Source organism: Columba livia, chromosome 1 (genome assembly GCF_036013475.1).
Source record: "Columba livia isolate bColLiv1 breed racing homer chromosome 1, bColLiv1.pat.W.v2, whole genome shotgun sequence".
In the NCBI taxonomy this organism is placed as follows: Eukaryota; Metazoa; Chordata; class Aves; order Columbiformes; family Columbidae; genus Columba; species Columba livia.
Window position 1 is genome coordinate 167,674,859 of NC_088602.1, and position 20,471 is coordinate 167,695,329.

At 36.8% G+C, this 20,471-nt stretch overlaps 2 long non-coding RNA genes across 2 annotated transcripts in view; one reads left to right on the forward strand and one right to left on the reverse strand.

The window, feature by feature from the left end:
* Nucleotides 1-1,673: 1,673 nt before the first annotated feature.
* On the reverse strand, nt 1,674-18,670 carry LOC110365659 (uncharacterized). Its single transcript, XR_010468465.1, has 3 exons — nt 18,129-18,670; nt 9,099-9,232; nt 1,674-3,741 (listed from the first exon to the last, which is right to left on the reverse strand). It is a non-coding gene; the product is annotated as an uncharacterized LOC110365659 (long non-coding RNA).
* LOC110365658 (uncharacterized) overlaps nt 14,250-20,471 on the forward strand; it is a 78,754-nt gene continuing 72,532 nt past the window's right edge. Inside the window, exons 1-2 of the long non-coding RNA XR_002425350.2 lie at nt 14,250-15,102; nt 16,028-16,157. This is a non-coding gene — a long non-coding RNA (uncharacterized LOC110365658). The remainder of the gene's footprint in view (nt 15,103-16,027; nt 16,158-20,471) is intronic.

The window sequence follows — 20,471 nt, forward strand, 5'->3', positions numbered from 1 at the left end:
GAAAAAAATTGCCTTTCTTGCAAGATATACATTGCCTTCCAAATGCTGCCAACAGCTAAACGTTATTAATAGCAATGATTAAAGGATGGGGTGTACAGTTTGGCTCTATTCAGTTATTAGAAGCAGCTTTTAATTTCCTGAGTCTTGATTGTTTATTATATTGATGTAGCCTTAATTTTAACCGTGTATATGTTTTAAAATGTAAATATAAAACAGCACATCCGAAAATGTCATCAACTGTGAGTGAAATGTTCTAGACTGTGCATCCCTTCAATGCAAACCACAAAAAGCAAGGAAATTAGCAGCTAAGTCATCTGATTTCCTGTGCTTCACTCAGGTCTGCATCTCATCCTTGTCTTCCTTTACAGGCACCTCACCTCTCTTTACCCCCCTGTGCAACAGTCATTTTTTTTATCACCCACAATTATTATTTGCCAGTGTCCTTAACGGAAATGATAGAGCTGAAGTTTATAAATTAAAACTGTCACATAGTTCCACTATGCTCTGCCTATTTCTGCTCATGACTTGTGCTGGCTAGTGCAGCTAGACAGTGAGACCATGCAGCAGGGTTTTCAAAAGCGCTGCTCTGGATTTTTCTGCACTTTTGAGGATTGAGGAGGTATCCTCAGCATTGAGTGTGCTGCCCTCTGCTGCTGCCTCTCCTTCTCGTTGTAGCCTCAGTTCACGGTGAACGTCCCTTACCGGGCCAGGAACCTCATTGCCAGACGAGGGCTGGTGGAGGCGAGGTCAAGCCAGGACCAGAAGGTAAAGATCAGCAAAGGTGTAGGTGTACCTACAGCATCGCGCAAGAAGTGTCAGTACAACTCCTGAGCAGAGCTGGGCAGAGGCATATTTCCCACAGCTCTTTTCCCAACAGATGATGGAAGGTTACTCAGTGGCATCATTATTGGAGCCAGCCTTGAGCCCAGGGTGGGTGGGCTGCCTCTGTACTGCGCTCAGTGCTTGGACATAACCTATCTTTATGGAGAGTGTATCTATGTCAGTAGAGTTTAGCAGCTGTCTCTGCCTCCCCTGCTGTGAAATGGTGTGAGAATGGGACCAGGATACGTGGAATTGACACACATGGAAAATTCTCCCAAGCAGCATTTGACCCTATTGCCCACCTTTGAAACCCATAGAGTGACACTTCTTATCATCAGCAAAGTAAGTGTCGATCTGAGGATTGCAGGTCTGATGGCAATTCTGATTTTAGTGACTAATGTTGTCAGGGGAGAGAGAGGAGCATCATGATATCTTGTGCAGGATACTGGAAATTAGAGGTGAAGGAAAAACTGAGCTGGAGAAAAGTGAACTTCTGAGAATGCCTTAAGATTCTCAAGTCTTGTAATAGACTTACCATAAATCTAAAACTTCTTGTATTTCGGAAGAAAACCTCCCATCCAGTATTTGACACTTTTGTTGCTCCCTGAAATAGTAAATTTTCTCTTCATGTCTAAAGCTTCACGAACTGCAATAAACAGCCTAAATATTTCACCTTTCTTTTGTCATCTGTTTTCTGTAGGAGTTGCAAGCTGTGTTGTTTAAAATATAAAGACTGAATAATTGAGAGACCTTGCTTACTTCCCTCATAGATGTGAAGGCCAACAGTATCTAACTGAGGGGGAAATTTGCATTTGTTGATTTTTGCTAAACAATGCAAGGAAGAAAGGAGAGAGGGGTGTTTTTGTCCTTTATTGCCATTGGAAAAAGATTAGCAAATAGACTGTGATGTGACATTATTTATATTGCTCGTGGAAGAGGATATATTTCAACAAAGTAATTCCAGAGGATCAAAGAAGATTGGCTAATTGAAGGTTAAGCGGTTCAAAAATGTGCTGTCAGGACACTTTTTGTCTTTCAAGTTCATCAGGTGAGATGGTTACTTTTAGTGCTTCTCAATTAACGTAGTCCATTTTGTTTCCTAAAACTGAGTTAAAGATGGTGAATTTTCCTTTTTAGAGAGGGATACCTTTTTCAGCAAGAAAACAGACAAAACATCATAAAAGGACAGGTCTAGAACTGTTATTTGGGTATCTTCCGGTCTTTGAGGAGGACCCCTGTGGTGTTATATTCAGAGACATTTATTTGCTGTCTTTTTATTCTTTTCTCAAAGATTTAAATTTCAGTTGTCAAAACTTTCTCCTTTCACATCTAGCAACAGAAAACTTTAAGCCCAAGGGAAAAAACATTGGTTTGAATTTAAACGCATGCCTCCAGGGATTATAAACTCAAACCAGACTACATTCTAACCAATAGATTCTGCAGGTAATACAATATAGTTTAGAAACTCTTTTCACAGTCAGGCTTGCCTGATCTCCCACTACACACATGCAAAGTAAGGGAAAGAAGAAACCTCGGTACTCAAGACAGAAAGTTACATCTCCTTGTGATGACATTCTTTTGCACTGATCCTTCTTTGTCACCCTATGTCAGCTTGCATGTCTTTGGCAACTGGTGCTCATTTCCATCTTTCATGTACACTGAGTTATTCATAACCATCTTGATTTTGTGGTAAACACTTAAGGTACAGCTTTCCTTCCTTTGCTTTGACTGGTGTGCTTTAAAATTCTCGAAATACTTTTCCATTTGAGAAGAGGTGGTCTCAGTGAAAACACAGACAAGTCATCCCAAATTGATGCTGCATGACTATTTCATTGGCTGTGAATACTCTGAGGACCTGTAACACTAGGAGTGTACATGTGTATATATGTCTGTATGATATAGATACAGGTAGACAGCTCACACATGTTATCTTCTCTGTGGGGACCCTCTTAATTGATGAGGTGTAATGTTTCTGACACACAAGTGGTTACCAAAAACCGTAGCCACTCATAAAGATCATTAAACATTAAGGAATGCAGAGGTCAGTGTCCTCATAAACATTTATTATCTTTTTGGTTTCAACTATGTTGTGCATATGTTGTGTTCACCTCAGGAAAAGGACTTTTGTAGCATTGGCTGGTGTTAGATATCAGGCAGAAGGTGGCCTTCAGAGGTGATGTCTCCTGTTCCTCAGAAAGCTAATGTACTGGAAGACTTGCTCAGCCTTCCAGCTGCAGTGCTACAGCAGTCATTCAATACTTCCAAGCACTGGAATACTGTGCAGGGTACATGTTAAAATTCTTATGGGAATTACATGTAATTGTTCCTTCCTGAAAGCAATTAGTCAGTTCTTTCTACATATGCTGGAGAGGAGCAGGGTAAAACAGCAGTTCAGCCCATTGTGGACAACATAACCATGATGTACTATTTTAACAAACTACATAACTCATCCTATCCAAGTCTTCTCCTGCACCACAGTGTGCAGTATTTTTTTATCAAGCATGCACATTAAAAAGGAACAGAAAGCAAAAAAAAAAAAAGGCAAACCCCCAAGGTCAGTCAGTCCAAATAATGATAGGCAATACAAAAGCATTTTATGCATAAACAGAAAAGGAGTGGGCAAGCTCTTTCTCATTATGCCAAATAACAGTCTGGCTATGATTTAATGCATTTGAAATTAAGTCTGTCTCTTCAGCTGTACATTTTTACTAGTTCTGCAGAACAGACTGGCAGACAGTATGAGCAGATGCTCCTGGTTGGATCAGACATGGGAGATGAAGGAAATTTCTTTGTGCTGGTTTTTTGGTCTGATACCATCCTTTGAATCTTTGTGCAGGACAACAGCAGCAGTGAGCTTTATGTGTCTTCCAGATGAGGTGTTGGACCAAAGGAGCCTACTTGTGTGTCATCATAGGGAGCCTGTAAAGGCAGATTCTGTTTAAAGATCTCTGCTTACTGAATAGGTGAAGAACACTTATGACTCCATGTGACTTTAATATCTTTCTCCTTTGTTTCATCTCCTCGTGGCCCCTTAAAAAATGTTCAGAGAATTCTTGTCATTTCTTTTTCCCCAGTCAGTACAATACCTGGTCCTTTTTAGATTTACAGTATGTGAAATCAACTTCTTATTTCATGAGTAACCCAAGGACAATGAGATTGTGGGTTGGGGATTTTTTCTTTGGTAATAGAAGCAGCAGTAACCTACTTTAGCCTCCTGCTCTCTTATGTGTGTGGGTGTTCGTGGACAGTTCTAGCGGTAAGATGTTCACCAATAGTCAAACTCCTGAAGTCTCAGATCCCTATTCCTATCCCACAAGTAGGCCCTGACTAATCATCTTTTCCTGAAGAGTACAGAAGGCATTTCTTGCAGCCAGCTGTTGCAAACTGGCATCTATCTTACTTCAATATATGACAATGAAAAAGCACCTGTAGAATCATATGATATACAGTACAACGAAAAACATGTTTGGAATTACAGCTGAGTGTCGACTGAAAATATTGGAGTTGTGATGTATTATTGTTGATATGTATAGCTCAATAGCTTAATATTTGTTTTAAAACAGGAAACAATCTACAATCTCTGAAAAGTGATTATGCTTATTTAGAAATTAAAATCAATTGAATTTGATGGAAAGGAGCAAGGAGTTAAAGAAAAACAAAAGAAGAGTTTAAAAATGCCCTTCTTGATAGTTATCTGTATGCATGATTTTTCTTTGTTCCCCTTTCTTTTTTATTTTCTTTCTTTCTTTCTACTTAGAAGCTTTGTTATCTGGACCTTTAGTTCTTCCTGCTTCTTTCATATCCTAGTTGTTCTTTCTGCAAGAGTTTATGGCCTGAAAGCCAATTGCCTTTTTCTTCTTTAATTATGGAAGTTGAAGGCCACTTTGTCTGCCCTGAGTGCTTAATTGAAGGAGGACCATGAGTGCTTTTTTTGTTCCTGCCTAGTCTGCCAAGAGTATGGTGCACTGCACAGAAAGGACAACAGCTTCTTTGGTGATTTCTTTTTAACTGGTATCCTAGAACAAGGGGGGAGCCAATAAGGAGATTATAGTGCTCTTTCCTTTATTTAGGAAAGGTTGTGATGGCCTAGTCTAGATTAAGTATATGTGGAGAGTTCTTCAGTTTTCAATTTACATTGGCAAAATACATGAAGTACTAAAGGAGGGCATTTGACATCTCCTGCATTTCTTTTTCTGATCCTTACAAAAGGGGGAAAAGGTTTTTGTTCCCCTACTTTCTACCCTTTCATCACTAAGTAATATTTTGCTCATGAATTTATTTTGAAAGAAATACATGTATGGACACTGCAAACTGGTCGTTTGGCCTTTTATATGCCATCCCTATCAATCACCTAGAATGTGACTTTGAAGAATAATTATTTCTATTCAGGTTCTAGTCTTTATTTGCCCTTGTTTAATGTACTTGCCCAATTTGATATCCAAGTGAGACAGTGTTTTATAAAAGCCATGTCTTTAAATAAAATTATTAATGTGGTGATAAGACTTCTGGACAGAGAAACATATTTGAATTGCTTTTGCAGTATATATGCTAAAATGACAATCAGACACTCCAGTTCTACCCTGAGATACTTGCTAAAATGGTAGTGGGATTGAGCTTGGCTCTGACTTTTCAGAACATGCAGATCTTACGAATGAGTCATGAACTGTCATATATCAAAGCTTAATTACTGCATAAGTTTATCTTTCAACTATTCTCCTCTGATCTTCTCTTACCAAATGTCAGACATTTCCTGTTGTGCATTTTATTTTCCCAGAAACATATCCAATGATACCAAAGGAAGCTGTGGTTGCACTTTGGTGACAGAATACAAAAAGCAACTTGATAATTAAGTGATGTTATGAATATTGGTTATAAATTATGTTGTCTCATGTAAGCACTTGAGGCTTCTGTTGTCTTTTTCTTTCTACTGCATCATTTTTTCACAATATTGGAAGCGTGGCCGTGTGCAGAGATTTTCTTATCTAAGGATACCAGCTGTTTACTGGAGGTTGAAACTAGTTGTTCCTTTCTCAATCAACGTCTGTCACAAGGAGACAAAAATGAGTGTATGACTTACATGATTTGTTTTCATAATGACAAATGTAGTTTAGTTAGGAAATTGATTATAAAAATAGAAACCAGGCTTTGAAAAGCAATTTGAAGATATGGTGTAGGTCTGTTATGATCATTTTAAGGTTAATGAGTATATTTCACTTACATAGTTAATCTTTTCAATGTCTAGCAACAATGTTAATGTGGGAAGCCAATGTTGAGAGTAGGATGCACGCTTTGCTGATATGCACCCAAATTATATGCTAACTATTGAATGCATTATTTCCATGGAATGAGTACATAGAATGCAAATGTAATATAAAGCTGAGGCATTAATCTTCTTCAGAATACAAAAGTATCAGCATGGAAGTGCAGTAATCTCATTTAGGCTTTCTTCAAATAATCTTGAGAGAAGATTTTGAATCATTACTGGTTCAGAGGTGTGAGCAACCGTTTTAGAGTCAACTTCTCTCAAATTCAGGCTACCCTCAAACCACGTTTCACATCCCAGCCTTGAAATATCACTAAGTCTAGGCCACAAGAAATCTTCTTGTATCAAGGAACTATTGTCTTAGCATGACCCAGGCAGGGACTGGACTCTGTGTCATCCTATTCCTTCTCTCCTTCCACTGGTTGTTCTTGCTCCCTCTGTATTAACTCTGAGCAAAATAAAGGGCCATCCTCTGTGCAGCTGTGGAACAACCCTCTACCTCCTGATATCAACAAACTACTCAGTTTTTATTTTATAAACTCTATGAATGTTGCCTACACAGGGCAATCCAAATTCCCTCAAGACTTTATGTTTTCAGTACCCTGCTGTGTTCTTTGATAGTCCTTCCATCAAATGAGGAAACAGAGAAGGTGTCATTTTTTTTTAAAGTATATGAGAAAAATAAAATTATCTTGGTCCTATATTATGTTAATTTGCCTTTTACCATGCTAGAATTGTGAACTTTCAAGTTTTCTTGATTCAGTATGGCCTTTATACAAGCTTATCTGTGGTTATTTTGCCCTACTGACAAATGTAAGAGACAATCAAGCCTTAAGAACATGGCAAGTAAATTTTAGCATGATGCTTGCTTTCTGTGATTTGGTTTAATCAAAAAACTGGTATGGAAATGTCTGTGTTTCCACTTTGAGCTTTATTGCCCATGCAAAACTTTGCTATTTCATCTCTTTACTTTGCCTGACATATTTAATAAACGTGGCAGCAATTCAATGAAGAAGGCATAATACATCAGTCTTCCCATATCTTTAGCAGTAGAAAGTATAGATTATTAAAGTATAGATTATTAAGATTTCCCATTTTCTTTAGAAAAAAACAACAAAAAACCCCCAGAGTATGCCTTCTAGATTCTAAATCCTAAGTATGTATAAATAAATTTTTAAAAATATTGCTTTACTTCAGCTGTGAAGTCTCTTACATTTTAAGAAGACCCCAAGACTTACATCTCTGCACTTCTACAGGAATGCAATCTAAACTTTCAAGGCACTGATTTGAGATACTTGGATACACACTTTGCAACTTGGTCCTGTAAGGCCTGAGATACCTCATGTTTTTGTTTGTTTGTTTCTAATTCTAGTAGACCTGTTTTGCCAGGCTGATTACAAGACTGCCTTGGGTGATGGGAGATGGCTGAAGAGATGATTGTTCATGTTTTCTAAACACCAGTTCTTGTAAATCTTCTACATAATGATGCCATCAAAACATGTTGGAGAATTTAGTTAATCTTACTATGTTTAGCTTTGCATGCAAGTGAGGATCTGGTTATGTATAAAAGAACTTAAGCAGAGTTGTCATACTAACATTTAAATCTTTTCTTTCCAGCACAACAACACTGTGGGTGAGTTATATAAATTGCCACAATGGTGCTTATTTCAAATCTTTCAGCTCAGAGGCCATCTGTCATTGAAAGTGGCACATTCACCTGCTCATCACTTCTGCAGCAGCATGTGTGCTAGACAGGCTACAGCCAGATGAAGTTAACAACAGGAGCAGCTCTTCATACAGCTGAGTTTGGAAAGACTTAGTAATCAAGTCACTCTTTCAGATGGGATTAAATGCCACAAATAGATCACTCTTTCTATCCAAGAGAACACCAAGTGCTTTCTGTTTTGCTTCAGAAAAGAGCAAACCAGTTCCTCGAGGGATATTTTTCTACTCAGTAGAATCTGGCACCACCTCTTTGGGTGCTTCTTTACCATGCCTGACCCATAGGTAATCACAGAACTCTAAGAAGAAAATTATCCTCAAGTCCTTGAATTAGAATCTTAGGCAGGATTCAGCATTTTTATAATTATCTATACTTCTCTATTTCTCCCCGCTTCCCTTGCACGTTTGTATTGCTTTGAACTCTGAGAAAATGGAAGTAAGCCAGGGCATACTGTTGACCGCTTCTCCTAATATTGTATGTCTGGAGTGTTTTTTGCCTTGAGAATATGTTCACATTGTTGTATTAGTCTAGCTTTTCCTTGTTCCACATTTAATGGAAAACTCTGTAAGTTGTTGAAGGAGGAACTTGACAGTGTGGATGTGTGCTGACAATTTGCTCAAAGAATTCCAACTATGGGTCAGAGATTTTTCTTTCTAATCAGTGACAATTTACATAACCTTTCTGTCTACTCTAAATGTTCTTGTCTGTAAAATGAGGTTTTACTTGCCTGCCTCACAGGCATGTTGAAGCTTAATTAGTGAAGGTAATAAACGCTAAGTATTATTTTAAAAGATCTATTACATTCCAAAATAATCAAGTTTGGATCTTAATTCGCAGACTTCTGGGATAAGGTTCAGTATTGATTACCTTAGATTTTCACAGAGCCTCTCCTGAATTTAATAAGGGATTTAACAAAATAGCTATTGAAAACAGTTATGATTTGTCTTAATAAAAAACTAACTTGTACTTCCATAAAACGAGTACAGCTTTGCACATAATCAGAGTTTTCTTGAATGACATGGTCTTTGAAATGCAAATGTTGTACAGGTCTTCCCCTTCTGAAGAATATATGCTTGTTATTGTATTAACATATGTAAAATGATTTTCTTCAGATATTTTCTTAAGTTATTTTCTTCAGGCTCGAGTATAAAGGAATAACATCACTTAAAAATCACATTCCTTTGACATTCTTTTAACATTTCCTAAGTAAAAACAAATTACATGGTAAAAATGGATTCAATTTTTCTAGGATAGGAGGACAGGGAGTAAAATGTTAGGGGCTCAAGGTACCTGAATTTATGCCTCATCATGTTTAACCATATTGGTATCAATCACAAAAGCCTGTAGGTCCAAGATCCCTTTCTCAGTATTGCTTGAAAGATGAGCATTGCAGTTCTCTTTTTTCTCTTCTTGTTTCAGACATGCTGCAAAGAGATTATATTTTTTAAAAATCACAGGTATTACTGAAAAATTCCATCAACAGAATTAAAAGATGAAGCATAGGAACCAGGAACAATATGTATTGTGCAAAGTTTAGAGGACTCTTGCAGGAGCTTTCTTGACACCAGAAACTACAGATATTTTATCTACATCTATTGTAAAATTAGCCTTGTCTCCTTGTGTGTGTTGAATGTGATTTTCCTTTTTCTCTTAATACTGTTCTTCTTGTACTTATTGAGGCCACTGCTTGCTACTTTAGTCAGGGACTCTGAGCAAGTTCCTCTCATTATTTCTTCCAGTCCACCAAAATTAATATGTGTCCAAAAGTGTCATTCTTTTGCCACAATATAAGCTTCTTTGGTAGTGTTAAAAGTCAACTCTTTAAGACATAGAACATTCTCGGGGATCATGTCAAGACTCTGAGTTTTTTTCCAGGAGCCTAAGAATCATGATAAATCTCATTTTAATCTCTGCTTTCATCAGAAGGAACATTTTTGACCTTGCCTGTGTAAACACGCAGCAATACGTAGAAAACAATAAAGTACAAAAAAAAAAAAAAAGAAAAAAAAAAGAAAAAAAAAGAAAAGATATATCCCTTTTTCTTAATCCCTCATTCTTCTCAACTGTGAAAAAAGGTGGAGGAACAAATAACATGATAGGTATGAACCATATTGCTAGATGTCCTTTTGGAAAATGTGTCGGTGTTATTAAGACAAGGGTTTAATGTGTGTATACTTATTGATGTGCCAGAATTGGTGGTTGTTGTTTATAATGCATGCATTGTAGTAGCTACAGATAGTACCACTCACATCTGTGGTAGATGCATGTGCAGAAGGAGTCATACATAAGCAGACTCCCATGTAAAGTGCAAATAAATACGGCTAAAAAAGGATTTATCTCTTGGTGATTAGTTGTTGATTTCCAATGATGAGGGGGTGCCTTGGTGCCCTGATGCAGTTGTTAGGTACTCCAGTAATGGAATTTGGGTTAGTTGTCTTTTAGCAAAAATTTGCAATGTCTCAAAACAATCTTTTTACAATGAGTGGATAAAACATATTTGAGGATTTTCTGTATAGCGCAGTTATGTCTCTCCATCTATTTGAAGGGAAAAATCTGTGTGCAAATTTTGTACTGAACTGGCATAGACAGTAATGTCCTTGATTCAGAGCTGGCACTCTTCTAGGTGCATCTGATGCTTTCATTCATTAAGGAAGCTTTCCAGGAAACAGCTTTATATCTGCATATTTTAACAAGTTGAGATGTCACTGAAAACAAAGCATTGCAGAACTTCTGTGTTGTCTAACACTGGCCCAAATAAAGTTAGTGTTTGACTGTCCTTTGGTCTTAGAACTAGCTCCCAATGACTAGTCTGACACTTCAGGTTGCACCTCCTGTACTTTGATAATTTATTTTCTTGTTAGGAAGCAAGTGACTTGTGACTTCTTAGATTCCACTTACCATACAAGGGAAATATCTAACAGGCTGACTTTTCTTTTTTTTTCCCCAAATATGTATTTCAAGATTTCAGCTTCTGTTGTTCTATCTCAGGAGATGACTGATACCTTAGACAGGAGATTTCTGATGCTACGTCACTGACCTTGACACTGGCTGGTAGCACTGGCTACTGACTTCTAGAGCTGGTGAGTCAATAAATCAGGAGTTCATTTGGACACAGGGAAATGAAATGAAGATGTGTTAGGTAAGTTCAGATTGGACACTAAGAAAAGATCCTTCACTGAAGGGAGGGTTGGTCATTGGAACAGGCTCCCAGGGAGGTGGTCAGAGCCCCCAGCTTGGCAGAGTTCAAGGAGCACCTGAACGAAGCTCTTATGGTCATATGGTTTATTTTTAGGCAGTCATAGGAAGATCAGGGAGTTGGACTTCATGATCCTTATAGGTTCCTTCCAACTAGAGACATTCTGTGATTTAAGACTGCAGAGTTTTTGGCTGATTGAACTAGGACGGTAAATTTTAAAACCTTTTGTAGTTCGTGGTTCATGGTAGGTTGCAGATTTTCAGTCTGAATAAACACACTTGGTGTAGAGGAAGATCTTGGAAAATCTGAGAAAGTAGCAAACTGTTTTTTTTTTTTTTCCCCCCAGAAGGAAAAATTAAGAAAACACTAGGTGAGTGAAAGAAAGGACATATCTTTTCTCTTTTAAAGGAGAATATGGTCCCTCACTGTGTGGCCAGGAATGACAATGGAAAAGTGTTTTTCATTTGTTTTGTGGGGTAGTTTGCAGGGTGATATAGGGAAGCCAATAACTATATAATCTGTTGCTTTGGCTACCTAGTCTGTTCCCATCCGCCCTTTCCCTCCTATTCTGGAGAATGGGTAGAAGGGTCTCGTTGAAGAACAGCTGAGGAAGGAGAATTCTCTTTATATATATATGTGTGTATATATATATATATATATATTTTTTTTTTTTTTTTTTTACTATGTCTTTTAATGAATAACCATGAGATCAAAAAGTACAAGGCTCTTCTGCCTAAGTTAAAAGACAAACTATCTGCATGAAGTCTACCCCGAGTGTGGAGGGGGAAGGACTCTCACACTCTGAGCTTGACCTATTCTTCTTATTTGATGAAGAGAATGAGTGAATGTCCTGGATGCCTGTCAGCTGCATGACTGAAGAAACATTTTCACTAAAAGAGATTTAACTAAAGGTATATAGCAAAAAATATTTATTTCCTTTAGTTAGCAAATTTCTGCTGTATTTAAGAGTTTTCTCTAAGGAGAATATGCAGAGCTGTGTGTAAAGAAGCATGAAATTTTTTTTAACTTAGACTGTTAGTCAGCTCTTCATTTCAAGTGCCCTGTTCGGTCCCTAATGGTTAAAAAAACACTTAGTTTTTGTTTTCCTTCTATGAAAATAATTTCCTGAAGTTTTCCTGGCTTAGAGGATGACAGTGGATAAATTCAGCAGTTTTATACAATCCCCAGAAAGTCAGTTGCCGCGTGAATCTTGCAGGAACCATTTAAACATCTTATATATGTGAAGTTCAGAAAAAACTCCTGTGAGGACATGATTTAGTGTTTCTAGGTAGGACAAAATTGGCTTCAATGATTTTTCTATTGTAAAAGACAGCTTTCTCATCCTTACTCTTCTAGGACAAAACCTTTTCATATTTTTTTAATGATGAGCTATTTTTGAACAACAATGTTTTCTCCTTGTTGCATAGAAATTATCCCAGAGTGATTCTGGTTTGTCTTGAGATATGTGTGCATGCAAGTTTTTTAAATAACTATAATGTTTAATAAAAGGAGTGTGAAAAGTTGCAATCCTATCAGAAAGTCAGGGTTCTAATCACTAATGTTTAGCATTCTTTGTTTGTTTGTTTGTTCTTTACAAATACATATAAATATTTATCCTTATAAAGCATTCATTATTTGAATACAACTTCAACTGGCTCATTAAATGACCCTTGAGATGGTTGTGGCAGAAAGTAGGTACAAAGAGTAGGTCCAGATTCTGTCAGGTTTGCCACAAGTGAGTCTGATAGCTGCTGATCCAAGGGTAATGGGACCTTCAGGAGCTCATCTAGTCCACCCTCTTGTCACAGGGCAGCATCAGTTGTACTTGCATATTTCCAAAACTGCTGCATCTGTCTATACTAGTTTTGGCCAGGATGGCTTGTGGAGGATGTCAGTAATCAACATAATCTTAATAAATGTCTGCTTTTCTATTTTAAATTTCTATTGACAATCAATATACATTTAGTCCTTCACTTACACCATACTGCAAACTCTTTTTTCCAATAACCTTTATTGACTCTAAGTATTAGCATACTTTGTTCTCATAGTTACTGCCTGTTTAATGGATGTGAATGCCTAACAGTTGATTTTAGTATCTCAACAGCAGAAGCCAGTTATAATTGTCATCATAAATAGATGGCAATAACGTAGGGAGTTTGGTAGTTTTCTGTAGATAATCTGTTCAGAAATAAATAGTTAATTTTCATAAATACATCCAAAAGAAAGTTCCCTGATTTTTTTTTTAATTTTTTTTCTTAAATTAAAATATCTGTTTAGCTCTTCTGTATTCTGTAGGTTTTCAAAATATTTATCCCTGTGAATTTTGAATTAATTTGTAAATTTTGTATGAATGCAAGGTATCTCATTATTTTTATAGTCACCTGGAAAATTTCCAGCTCTGAGAGTTTTTGTAATTATCACTACATTATATGAATTTGAGATTTTTAATAAGTTAGGCTGTTCCTGACTTGCAAGAATAGAAACTCCCTTGAGACTGGAGCAACTGGCTAGGGTTAACCATGCACCCGCTTTCTATTAAGCTGGTTGAAAGAGGGGTAGGGAAATACTGTGCCTGCATTCTGCAATCTAAAGACTACATTTTTAAAGGCATGATAACTGAATGAAAAAGTGTTTACTTAACTGAGTTCTGTTTTGTTGAGGAGATGATGGTGTAATTTGTTTAGCAAGGGGTTAAACAAAAACTAATCCTTTAGGCTTACTTTGAAAGGTGGTTATCTTTACAGCAAGAGAGAGCATTGTTTGCTTTGCCAGAAACAGTGTAATTGTTCCTTAAATCATTATGTTTTACAAAAGAATAAACTTATTAGAAAGAGGAAAAATATCGTTGGCATAAGTATTATCTTTAAAAGATTTAAAAAGTTAATGAAAAACCTTTCATTTACATCTAATGAGCATAGGTGTTTGGCATGATGTAAGCTGTATTAAAGCTTTTTGTGAACAAATAATTTTTTTGTGTGATGAGTGCTCTAACAGAAGTATCATAGGTTAGGGGAAATGGAATAGTAGTATAGCTGGCACAAGTTAATTACATTTATTCAGATGAAATACTGTTCTGCTGTACTCTTCAGGACAAGCAGAGAAAATACCAAAACCTTTTTTAGCCAGCATTTATCTATTTCAATTATTTTTGACAGCGTTTGTTGCATGTGTGCTTTGGGTACAGTGCCTTTATATCGACAGTTGGTAGCACAAGCCTTTTAAAGCACAAAGGGTAGCAGTACTTCAGCCAATCTGTGATAAAAGGGAAAAAATGAAATCACTATGGAAACTGCAGGAAGAATCTAAAAGCTTTCTTTATAAAGTAAACGTCTGATGTTTGTGACTGCGGGGGCAAAAAATTCATAAATCTGTACGATGCTATCATTTCTGATTTGTTATCGCAGCAAATGCCAAGTCTAAGCAGTCTGACCTTAGCCTTATTAAGTGCTTTCTTTTCAGATACAGTTATTATTTGACAATAGAGATTGCAGTGCTGCAAGGGGGAAAACTAATATATTTAAAATGCGTGTGTGTGTGTGTCTGTGTGCGTCTACGTGTGTATATATATATAACTATCCATCTTTTTCCCCCGTGAAGCTTATGGAGTTGGGAATGCTGAATATGGGAACTCAGGGACTACTATTCTGAGCACAATTGAGAAAACTATGTTTCGTCCCGTTGCATGCGCCCGTCTTTGATCTCAGATTGAAAATCTCTGAGCCTCTTCCTCCAATCCAAAAGCAAATAAATACTGAGAGAAAGAAACCTCTCCCCTCTCAGCACATAGGGCCTCCACGACTGAAAAATGAATGTGGCTGTAAGAGCTCTGATGAACCTGTTTGGACAACAGACAGCAACAAATACCTGTCTCGGTGGAGGAGTTTAAGAGCACTGCAGAGATCCTCAGACAGTACAGAATGTCTTGGCTCACACAGGCCACTCTATCTCAAAACAATACCAGCCAAGCTCCTCTGTACCTACAACTGAAGAGATGCAGGAAAGGAGGACAGTGACTAACACAGCTTTTACATTTGAATCTCCTTGTCTTATTTTTTAAAAAAGAGAAAGACATGAATTCTAAACAAGACGAGGTATCTGGTGAGTATTTTTATTGTATTTGGTTGCTTTAGCTTGAAGATTTTTATTTAGTTACATGTATTTGCAATAAACAGGATTAGAGCTTGAATGAGTAGGTTTGTTGTTAAGATTTTTAGTTATGGACAAAAAATTGATACCTATTTTTGCATTTCCAACTTTGATAGCTTTCGGATTTCTTTGCTTTGTTGCTCTGCTGTAATTAGTGTACAAGCTTTGCAAGTCTGATGTTTCAAGATGCTCAAAAAAGCACTGCTGTTCCTAGGCTCTTTGAATATAAACATATCCAATAGTAATATGTATTATTGTACTTTATGTATGTATACACACTAACAGGCTTTAATATTTGTTTTAGTATCGCAGTCTTAAAATATACTAATAATGACCCAAGCCAGGCAAGTACTTTCCAACTAAGTGTTTCAAGCTCTCAAAACAGTGTGAATGTTTAAACTCTTATTTGAACAAGTTTGTATACGAAGATTTAATCTATGATAGATTACAGCATCAAATGATTTGGCTATAAATGTGAGAGGCCAGAAGAATTCTTGATTAGATTCAGATTTCATCATACATTGGTGAATGCTACTATAGTGTGTGCTTATGTTGTTAACAGTAAAGATTTCAGGTTAACAGCAGCAAAACAGAGACAATACAATTCTTGCAAAAGCAGATCAGTCTTTCAGTAATAAATATAAATCCTAAAAAAGATATACACTGACATATTGGCCTCATTGCAGCTTTTTATATATGTAATGAAAAGCAATTATCTGTGGAGAAAATTTGACTTTGTGGAATGGAATTAAATTGCTTTTTAAAGGCTTCCTTAAACAGCACTAGCTGGAGGGAAGTCCAATAACATTTTTAGCTCTGAATTGTAATGACTTGGCTACATTAATAAATCATGTTGTATTCTGACTTTTATCAAAAGATTCCAAGGAAGGAAACTAACCACGGCAGGTTGAAGCTACAGGGGCAGTCCTGACTGTTTTTCCTCCATCCAGCTACTTTACTTGTGGCTCTTCAAAACCAGCAGTTCCCATGGATCAGCGCTTAAAGTGGTAGGTCCAAATCCATCTAAGCTGATGAAAACAATTGATAAATATATATTCCTGCTAACAAATGAATTGTCAAACTCAATATCTGTAATGCAGTCTGTTTACTTAAAGCACTGTGATTTAAGAACCATGGTGAAAAATTCTTATCATGTTCATCACATTTTGGGGGGTGGTGTTTTGAGGATTTGGGGAGTTTTTTGTGCGGGCTTTTTGTGTTTTGTTTTAATAAGAAAGGATCTTGTTATATTTATTATATTTATCTCTTGTCTTGATATGGAACTGGGTCCAAAATTGATTTAAAATATAAACACTTTGAAAAGAGAGGGTATAAGTTACTCAACAATATGTGAATATGCCCTGTTGCTGTACTTCATGTACTGCCCATTAGCTGGGTGTTTGGGCTCTGTATTGAATAGAGGGAGTTTTTGTAAAGTATATATTTGGGATTCAGAATCTGAAACCTTAAAAAAGAAAAGCATTTATTTGAACAGTAGTTTGGTCTGCTGATGTTAGCTCTAAAGTAATCGGGGGAAGAAAAAAAAAAAAGATACTGTCAACTTTTCTGATTTTTCCCAACAGATCAAGTATCAAAAGTACAATCTGTAAGAGGAACATGAACTGGTGAAATGTACCTCTGATGCTGGTTTCCTATGTTATTATGTAGAATGTTTGTAATTATCTTGCTGAGTCATAATCCCTGACATTTGGTTTCACAAAGCATCTAGTGGAGAATGCAATACTCTAATTATGTTCCTGTGAAAGAGTTGAGGGGAAAAAAAAGTTGTGTTCTTTAGCACAACATTTTAAATAAAAGCTATTTCATTAATAATATCTATATCATATTTTAGGAAGGCTAAGGATACTTTATCAACCATAATTCTGGGTTGGTTTATATTACAGTGTACAAACATTGTTCAGCATATGTTAATTGTAAGTTCTTTTCTAAACTACATGCTGTACTTACCTACATCTTAAGCAAAACAGCCACTGGCTCCAGTCTAAATATTTTTATATCTTTATGTTTGCTATCTTATGTTTTACAGTATTTTCTGAGATAAATAAAGTCTAATTAACACATTTTAAAGAAATATATTTTGTTTTTTAAAAATAAATCAGTGCTTTCTCACATTATGTTTCCCAGTAGCTTTTATATTAAGGAAATGAAGATCAAGAATAACAGTCAGTTAAATTTGAATTGCAGCTCATAAAAATCTCCTCATGTTATGTTCTTTTATATAGGGAACTAGCTGCAACAAATGCGAAGTTGTAAAACTGATTTTTGATCAGGGTAGAGCTCACTTTTTATAGAAAGGTTTGTCCACAAACAGGCAAAAGGTTAATTGAGGTTGCAGGCTTGAATACATTATGTGCATTTCACCTCTATAACACAGTTAGTTACTGAAACACTGCGCTTCTGTGCTTTTTTTTAATATATCTGGTATGAATAATTCCTAAATACAAAAGTATTTGCTGAAGAATCACTAAAATGCAATGTCCAAAGAAAAATGGATATGTGATACCAGTACGTGGCTTTGTTCACCTGAGTGGGGCTGTGCAGGTTAGCTGAAAAAAATGACTCCAGCAGTCTGCTCTCAAGCAAGTTTCTCAGATGCAGTATTGTTACACAGGACATACCTGGCTTTCTTTATGCTCCCCTTTTGGGAAATCAATTCAAACTGTTCAAATATCCCATTCTACATGAGACTAGTTTTCCAATGTTGTGCCCATAATGCCTGCTTTTATTAGGCGAGCTGTACAATTAAAAAAGAAAAAGGAAATAAAGCCTTGCTTTTCTCCCCCTTAAGCAGCCTCCTTTTCCTCCCACCTCTGTGCTTGTGTAGCTTTTGTTGTTTTTTTTTTTTAAAAAAAAAAAAAAACACAAAAAACAAGTGCCAATCATTATAAACAAACATCACCTTTATCGCCCTTTACACAAATCCCATTATTTGTACTTTATAGCAAGGTATCTGTTACCAGTGACTTGGGCTAGACTTGGCTGAGGAAAGTGGCCATCTTCCTGCTCAAAGGTGACTTCTCCAGAGAGTGTAGGAAGACTTTGGGCAGAATACTTCACTCTTGTGTCATAACCTGAAGGAAGTTGTTTCCCTCATGGAAGTAGCCTGGGAGTTGCTCCAGTAATGGCAGGGGAGATGAGGAGGACGTCACACCTTCATAGCAAGCGCTGACTTCTCCATCTTCCCCTGAGATGTCCAGCTCTGCATGAGCTTGCTGCAGAAAGTTTTCCTTTTCATCCTCCCATAAACTCATATTTCGCCATGCTGTGTTGTTTTTTAATGTTGTGCGCGTTCCTGTAGATACCAAGCCAGCAGCCGATGAGGATACACCAGGAGAACTTGGTGCTGGAAGACGTGTGGGAGGCTCGATTCAGGGTGAAATATCCCAAGATATTACATTGAGCGAGGCCTAACCGGAGGTTGAAATCAAATATGACTGTGCTCAGGAGCTTGTCACGTGGTCCTCGGCAATGCTTCAGACCACGCTTCCCACAGCGCAGTATTGGTCGTTTCCATTTTGCAGTGGTATGTGTGTGCTGGGTAGGATAGACGTTTCCAAGCAGTAATGTGTGCTACACTGCCCTTTGGTGTTATAGTTTCATGGCCACGTTCTTACCTGCAAGGGGCTGGCACAGCTCCTCCACACTCTATGCTAGCAGCAGAGGATCTGCCTGGCATGTATTTCCCCAGCGATTTCAAATTCCATTTAGGGGCAACAGTTTGTGACAGTTTGCTCAAAACAGAAGGGAAACCAGTGCAGAATATTTCAGAATTTGTACTACATTAATCTTTCTATTTAAGAACACTATCAGTTTGTAAATATATTTATAATTGAAAGCTTTTTTTTTTCTATATAACACCAGGCATTTACACAAGCTGATGACAAAAAGTACAGTCAAAAGTATGTCTCTGTCCTTAAGGACTGATATTCCAATTGACATGAACGAGATACTCTGGAATAAGACACCAGCAGAGTCTGTGAATGCAGGGTCTGGCTTTTTTAAAATGCATCGGATAGTCTAGAGGTATCGGCCACACCGGGTGCGTTACACTGAATAACACTGATTTGCTTTCCTGTTTGTCTGCTTGTTTCCTTGCTGCACTGGACACCTGGTATTTTTGTAGGAGTGTACTAAAATTCTCAAACATGCAGAAATGACGCTTTGAAACACTATAAAGTGACCATTGGCAATTTTCAAAATAAATGCCATGCAGTTTTTTTAACATCTCATTTTGAAGTTGCTGGGAAAACAATTATTTATGTAATGAGTAGGGAGGCTTCTCTGAGTTGATATGTTAAAATACTGGGTTTGACATCTTGTTTGTAATTTGGACTTGCGTTAGCAGTCTGCATAATTTTTTAAAATACTGCATTTTATAAATCTGAATTTATAAAGCTTTCCTGTAATCTTCAACCTTTACACCTTAAAATTGCCTTAAACCAGTCCAACCCACTCATCCTAAAGCAAGTATACCCATGCACATATGCATCCTGCTGTAACCTGCTTGAAATGAAGTTAAGACAGGCTTACACAGAAGAAGGGAAAAAAGTATTTTAAAGCTGAAGTCTACACCTGGGCTGAACTTATACAATATTTATATGGAATGCAGAATCATTAGCTTTTAATATAAAAACATATTGCTTCCTAAAAGTCAAACACAGAGCGTAAATGTCAGGATATTTTCTCTAACAGCTTCATTGACTGTGTCTTTGTGAATAAATTCTTAATCTCCCTGTCATATAAAATAAAAAAAAAAAAAACACAACCTTTTTGTGCAAGTAAAATCTCCTTATCAAAATATAAAACTGCTGCAAGGCTGAAATGAGTATTCACTGTTTCTTACACCAACTAGTTGGCGAACTACTTGCTCTAGCACAGTTTTCTGTCAGAGACTTTATTTTCAGTCAACACTGAAAACTGATTTCTGGACGAAAAACTGCTGAAGCATTTGCACTAAATTGTTCTGTTTGTTAATAACTAGAAGATTTGAGCAATGATGCATGCTATCTATTCAAACTGTTTTATTTCCCCATGAATTATGAGAATTCAGAGGAAGGCAGAGTGGGAATTATTTATCTTACAGAATTGCAATCCTGTTTTACTCCTGAAGTGTGCTATTGCTGTGTTGTCCAACACCAGACTAGATGACATTTCAAAATTAAAAACAATACTTCTAAATTTGTGTAGCATTCCTGCTTATCTATGTGAAACCTGAAACATTTTTCTTAACAAAACCAGAACAATTTACCAATTTTATTTTTTTTTTCCTGCCTTCCCTGCCCTTCCCTCTCCAGAGCAAA